This window comes from Poromitra crassiceps (assembly GCF_964638095.1).
Source record: "Poromitra crassiceps genome assembly, chromosome: 9".
Taxonomy (NCBI): domain Eukaryota; kingdom Metazoa; phylum Chordata; class Actinopteri; order Beryciformes; family Melamphaidae; genus Poromitra; species Poromitra crassiceps.
This window is the reverse complement of record NC_139630.1, coordinates 41,308,448-41,314,746: the sequence shown is the minus strand read 5'-3', so window position 1 is coordinate 41,314,746 and position 6,299 is coordinate 41,308,448.

The window sequence follows — 6,299 nt, the reverse complement described above, 5'->3', positions numbered from 1 at the left end:
CAAAAAAGCCTACAAACAACATTTGATGCTAGAAAACACCTGTATTCACTGATCTGATTCACCCATAGGTTTTAATCTTTGTGGTTGTAGTATTGATGAATGAATGAATGTCTGTAAATATAATTGTTCTTGTTAGGTCTATAATATTGTATGTAGTGAAATTGAACATGTTCTTGTATAAATATTTTTTGTTTAATGTACCGCAGAACAGGAACCTGCTGAAAACCAGTTTGTAACTGAGTCAGGCCAGTTAAATGTACATGTGAAATGTCATTTTTATCCTTTCCTGTATAAATAAAGTGAACTGAACTGAACTGAAATTCCAATAAATTTTTATTGATATGGCAATAAACTATTGAATCTTGAATCTTGAATCTTGAGAAAGGATGACAAAATCTCACTGCATTCCTAAATAGAGCTGAACAGTCATGTGATGTCTCTTGCCCCGGAAGTGAGTTCCCCATTAATTTTCTCCATAGACATTTCGAAAAAGCCTTATATAATAAGGCTGGAACCAAGCCAACCCGTGACCTACTGAATCATGAGTGACCATAAACATTCCACTTGTTATTATTTTTTATTTTTGCTCCGAGAGTAAGGCTAGGTCCACACCAAAAGCATCTCAGAAGCAACACTTCACGGACGCATCGAGCAGGAGCCTTGCCATTCACACCAGAAGCACTCTGTTTTGCCCCGCCTCGGTCACAACTTGTATTGACTTTATGCCTGGCTGCTCGCGTACTGCTTGCAGCTCGCCTGAAGAATAGACCAGACGGCGAAACTCTCACTGCAGCACGCGTGACATGTCGCTTCAGCGAGGCGAGGCAACGCAAGGCATTGTCGTTGCTATGGAGACGATACACCGCCTCGCAGTGAGAACGGAAGTACAGAGAGTCGTTGCTATGGAGACGATACACCGCCTCGTCTAGTTGCATTGGTGTGAACTGGCAGACCTGGCGCATTGCAAGCAGTTGCAAGTTTCAACTCGGGCTAAAATAAGCCCGTACAGTACGAGTGAATTGACATTCACCTCGTTTTTGTAAAATATCGCCGCTATTAATACAAGCACACAACGTTACTATTTTTAGCCATTTCGGATAAAATAAGCCAAACGTTCCCACTCTTTGACTTTGACAGCGGCGCGCACCTCCTTGCTAGTGAAAAAAATTGTAAACAGGAAGCCCTCTTTACGTTTTGGTCCATAACTTTTGAACTGTAGCGTCTACAATCAAAATTCTTTCGCCCCTGGATTCCTTGGCTCCTCCCGTTTCTCCTCACATAGCCCCCGCCATAACTACTTAGTCCACCATAGCAACCATCTACAAACGCCCTAGCGACCAGCTGGAAACACCCTAGCAACCAGTTGCTACACCCTATAACCACCTAGAGACGTCCTAGCTACACATTGCCGATTGGGGCTGCATGGGCAGGGGCGTTGCAAGGAGGCGGCGCATGGCGAGGACAGCAAGCACAATTACATTTCCGAAATTTAGATATTCTAGTTTAGGTTGTTTTCTTACGGTTTCGCTCATGGCCCCCTTCACACTCAGCAGACAGCTGTGCTTGCGTGATGCGGCCAGTCTCCATTTCTCCAAACTGGGACCATGCCGGCTAATTCTACTGCATGTAGTACACTGACTGTATGCAAGTACCTCATACAACCCCACTTCAAACAAACCAAACTATCCCTTTAACTCGTGTGTCCAAGCTGGTTACCAAATTATTTTTGTGGGTAGGAATCAAAAGCAATTACGTGTGGAAGGAAAATATGCATCTTGTGTGCCAAGAAAGCATTCCCTGCGCTAGTCAGCAAATACTGATTTTGCAGAGGGCATGATTCCAAACTGAAATGGTTTTTCCACTAGAGAGGTGGTATTGGATTCACTTGTTAACATCTGGTGGCCAGATTTATGTTGACAGGCCGGAGTCACTGATTTAATAAATCAAGTGCCTCAAATCTGGCTATAAATGCTTTTTCCATATCATACCCCCCCCCCCCCCCTCCCACAGCCAAAAAGAAGAGAATCAAGTCAACACACGGTCAAGTTGTGACAAGCAGTTGTCACAACTTGACCTTTTCTTGAATTGATTTGGTTGGTTTCAAAATCCTCAAATTTTTTCGGTCTCAAGGTTGGGAAGTATGCCTCCCCTCCCTTTCCTGTACTCCTTCCTCTGACGAAAGTTTAACTGTGGGTGACTCAATGTCAGTCCACTCCACTATGCAATAAAACCAGAAGTAGGCCTATATTAATTGTGTGTCGGTGTGATTGAAGCCTAGCCAGCAGAAGGCAGCCCTTCAGGAGCGACTGCACAACAGCTCTGGATGATTAGTTTAACTGCTAGGATGAGCTAATCTGTAATCCGTATGGGACTAGTAGGGCAATTTCATTGTGTAGCTATCTCTCCCTCATTGTCAATCAAATCAAATCAAGCTAACACACACACACACACACACACACACACACACACATACAGTACATGCAGACACAGACAGACACACACGCACGCACGCACACGCACACACACACACACACACACACACACACACACACACACACACACACACACACACAAGCTACTTATTTCCTGTTATCTCATTTATTGTGGGTATATGCTTATAAAATGTGCATTATGAAAAAGTGCATGCATGAATTCCATCTAGGTAAACCAGCCAACTCTACTGTGCTTGCCCAAAGTTAAAAACTAAGAAAATTAACATGATGAGTTTATATCACCAAGCACTTTATTAGTACACCTGCTTACTCATGCGTTTATCCATTCATTCATGTGGCAGCAGTGCAATGCATAAGATATTGTAATGTCAGCAGCTTCAGAACCATAGAGTTTCCAAAATTCACTTGCAAAAACCCAAGTCTGAAGGAGGGCTGGCTTTACCAGTGTTTAGGCACTATTATTGGGCTGCCAATGTTAGGTCTTTAATGTTTTGGTGGCAAGGGACTCCTGGCAATTTATCTCACAGGGCCCCCCTGTGGCTTAAAATGGAGGCCAGCTCTATTGTCAACTCCGCTGGACCCAGACTGCTGCCATACAGTGCTGTGGAAGTTAAGAGTAGCTTTAGTTAGGCTGGACCCAGACTGCTGCCATACAGTGCTGTGGAAGTTAAGAGCCGATTTAGTTAGGCTGGACCCAGACTGCTGCCATACAGTGCTGTGGAAGTTAGCCGATTTAGTTAGGCTGGACCCAGATTGCTGCCATACAGTGCTGTGGAAGTTAGCCGATTTAGTTAGGCTGGACCCAGACTGCTGCCATACAGCGCTGTGGAAGTTAGCCGATTTAGTTAGGCTGGACCCAGACTGCTGCCATACAGTGCTGTGGAAGTTAGCAGATTTAGTTAGGCTGGACCCAGACTGCTGCCATACAGTGCTGTGGAAGTTAGCCGATTTAGTTAGGCTGGACCCAGACTGCTGCCATACAGTGCTGTGGAAGTTAGCCGATTTAGTTAGGCTGGACCCAGACTGCTGCCATACAGTGCTGTGGAAGTTAGCCGATTTAGTTAGGCTGGACCCAGATTGCTGCCATACAGCGCTGTGGAAGTTAGCCGATTTAGTTAGGCTGGACCCAGACTGCTGCCATACAGCGCTGTGGAAGTTAGCCGATTTAGTTAGGCTGGACCCAGACTGCTGCCATACAGTGCTGTGGAAGTTAGCAGATTTAGTTAGGCTGGACCCAGACTGCTGCCATACAGTGCTGTGGAAGTTAGCCGATTTAGTTAGGCTGGACCCAGACTGCTGCCATACAGTGCTGTGGAAGTTAGCCGATTTAGTTAGGCTGGACCCAGACTGCTGCCATACAGTGCTGTGGAAGTTAGCCGATTTAGTTAGGCTGGACCCAGACTGCTGCCATACAGCGCTGTGGAAGTTAAGAGTAGATTTAGTTAGGCTGGACCCAGACTGCTGCCATACAGTGCTGTGGAAGTTAAGAGCCGATTTAGTTAGGCTGGACCCAGATTGCTGCCATACAGTGCTGTGGAAGTTAGCCGATTTAGTTAGGCTGGACCCAGATTGCTGCCATACAGTGCTGTGGAAGTTAGCCGATTTAGTTAGGCTGGACCCAGACTGCTGCCATACAGTGCTGTGCAAGTTAAGAGTCGATTTAGTTAGGCTGGACCCTGACTGCTGCCATACAGTGCTGTGCAAGTTAAGAGTAGATTTAGTTAGGCTGGACCCAGATTGCTGCCATACAGTGCTGTGCAAGTTAAGAGTAGATTTAGTTAGGCTGGACCCAGATTGCTACCATACAGTGCTGTGCAAGTTAAGAGTCGATTTAGTTAGGCTGGACCCGGGCTGCTGCCATACAGTGCTGTGCAAGTTAAGAGTAGATTTAGTTAGGCTGGACCCAGACTGCTGCCATACAGTGCTGTGCAAGTTAAGAGTAGATTTAGTTAGGCTGGACCCAGACTGCTGCCATACAGTGCTGTGCAAGTTAAGAGTAGATTTAGTTAGGCTGGACCCAGACTGCTGCCATACAGTGCTGTGCAAGTTAAGAGTAGATTTAGTTAGGCTGGACCCAGACTGCTGCCATACAGTGCTGTGCAAGTTAAGAGCAGATTTCTGTCATTCAAATTGTCTCTGTAATCCGCAAAGTCTGCTTGCTAATTCTGTGTCTCAATTATGTTTTACGAGCAGTCAAATGAAAGTTACAGTTTGAAATGTAGGCTAACTGTGGGATTTTGACTTAAACACATAAAATTTATCACATTACATCCATATGAGAAAGCAATAACCTGCAGTGTTAATGTGCAGTCGGTGTATTTTGTAAATGATTTATGCTTCCAAGCTCCCAAACCGTTCATTAGGGTAAAGCCCTGGAGCCATGGCTGACACCCACTCCTACAGTGTGTGTTGCTAAACTGGTATCACCAGTGCTTCACTGTCATTTCCTTTGCTTAGATTGCATTCTCACAATGAGTGCTCTAGGCCAGTGATCCTCAACCTTTTTAATATGAATAATTGTTTTCATAATTGATGGGGTCAAATGGGGTCATGATTACCGTGTTCACGACATGAGTCCATATGAACGGGCCCGCATGTGGTATTCACAACATGGTAAGTAGATATTTTCAGAAAAGGGCAACAGACCCCCCCATTTGATGAGATTTTGTCTCTCAGAAATCTGAGAATATTTGTGTTGTTAGATCTGATTTTGCCCGTAATTCCATGACTATTGTACGTTGACAGATAAGAGTGAAACTATATGATCAAAATATCCTTGTAAATTAAATAATGGTGAAACTTAACTGGCAGATTCCACCGGGAATGTCAGCGTCACGTTTATGGCCGCAAGGCGGCTGACGGAGCTGGTCGCAGCCACTCTAGTGAATGCTGGATGGGTAACGTAAAAAGTGTTTTGTTGAATTTTGATGACGTAAATGTTTCCTGCAATGAACATCTGAGCTTGCACTGTGACACATCTCTGATTCAACTCTTTTCCCATGAATTAAACTCTTTTTTTTCTTCTTTTTTTTTATTGATGTTTTGACAGTTATATATCAATACTGGTAATACAAAATCAATTCACAACATAACTGTACACTTTTTCTTTTCTTTTTTCTGCCCCCTCCCCTCATGCAAATTAAAGTACACAACTTCAATAACAAACACACATAACCTTACAAAATCCCACGCTGATACCGGAACAATAGAGACATACACACAAAACAAAAACAAAAAAATATATAGCCGCAAGCGGCGATGCAGGGTCCAAGCTTCCGGTGACTTGGGGGGTGTATGTAAGATAATATAGACACTGAATTGCACATTTAGTCAGAGTTGGTATGTGCACAAGTGCACAAAGTTTGGTTGAGATCTGGTGACCTGACGGGGTTCAAGCAGTAGTAGCAGTAGTAATAGTAGTGTTAGTGTATTATGTGTGTAAGTGTGTATATGTGTGTGTGTATATATGTGTGTGTATATGTGTGAGTATATGTGTGTGTGTGTGTGTGTGTGTGTGTGTGTGTGTGTGTATATGTGTGTGTATATGTGTGTGTATATGTGTGTGTGTGTGTGTGTGTGTGTGTGTGTGTGTGTGTGTGTGTGTGTGTGTGTCTGTGTGTGTGTGTGTGTGTGTGTGTGTGTGTGTGTGTGTGTGTGTGTGTGTGTGTGTGTGTGTGTGTGTGTGTGTGTGTGTGTGTGTGTTAGTTAAATGGGATAAAGAAAAATAAGGAAAAATAGCTGATCTACAAGCTTGTAGATCGGCTCTTTTTCACCAGGTCTTTTAAACCTTTTTTAACATGGTACATTCATGTCCACATTTTTAGTAGCGTTTTAAACATAAATTTA